This window comes from Notothenia coriiceps, unplaced genomic scaffold (genome assembly GCF_000735185.1).
Source record: "Notothenia coriiceps isolate Sejong01 unplaced genomic scaffold, NC01 NC01_scaffold00015801, whole genome shotgun sequence".
NCBI lineage: Eukaryota > Metazoa > Chordata > Actinopteri > Perciformes > Nototheniidae > Notothenia > Notothenia coriiceps.
The window spans coordinates 12,453-13,463 of NW_011348502.1; the positions used below are offsets into that span (position 1 = coordinate 12,453).

The following is a 1,011-nucleotide window of genomic DNA, read 5'->3' on the forward strand; positions in this document are numbered from 1 at the left end:
GAGAGTTATCAAGGTGTTTGACAGAAAGCCAAATTCATACCACCACTGTACCATCCTTGAAAAACAAAATTTCTTGAGTTTTGACCATTTTAAGTCTTTTAAAGTATGTGTTTTTTTTATAAATGTTTACATGGACTGCCCCCTCCCTTAGGGGGATTCATCCACAAAAAACACACTGGACGCTGCACTAGGTCAGAAACCAGAGGAGACTGTGAAGTCCACCGCAGACGGACCACTTTTGGACAACATATCCTCTCCGTTAAAGGCAGCTCATTGTGGAATAGCCTCCCAACTGAGATACGGGATTGTCCCACTCTCAATAGCTTCAAAGGTCAACTCAAAGAATGGTTGAGAAACAACCAGGCGTGCAATCACCGCTAAATGCACTTTAACACAGGGGCATCTCCTCTTGCACTTTATGTAGCACTAGTACTGCTTTCATACAGAAAAAAATGGTTTAATTGAAAGGAAAATATTTTCAACATTCTTTTATCTAACATTGACCTGTATTTTACAATGTAAAGTAACAGTGTAATTAATGAAATAGCAATATCCAGTATATATATTGAGCAGGTTTAATGTAAATAAATGGGGCCAGCTATTTTCTACACGGCTTCCCTATACACTGTGTGTGTGCCTTCCAACTGTAGTGAAAGACATGATAAAGACATGTGGCACTCTATAGCACTTATCTTATCATATTGTAACACGCCTCTCAAAGNTATTCCAACAATCTATCACCACTCCTCTCTTAAACTTTCCGCTCCGCATCATTATCCATCAATTAACCAGTGTACAGCCCAACTATATTTAAAACCGATTGTACTCTACTAAACTGTGTATCTCAGTTGTCATTGGCTTACGTCACTATCTTCCAAACTATACTATCCTACTCATATCTCTTCTTTGCACTCTTGTACTCCTTTTCTGCAGGAGAAACTGGAGATGCCTCCCAGTGCGACAACACACACATGAACAACTTTGTAAACTGACCTTTTTCCTCTCTCACCC

The 1,011-nt window shown here is 39.5% G+C and overlaps 1 protein-coding gene across 1 annotated transcript in view; it reads right to left on the bottom strand.

The window, feature by feature from the left end:
- LOC104949239 (myosin-10-like) overlaps window positions 1-1,011 on the bottom strand; it is a gene marked incomplete at its 3' end in the record, with an annotated part of 19,336 nt that overhangs the window by 12,071 nt on the left and 6,254 nt on the right. The window lies entirely within an intron of this gene.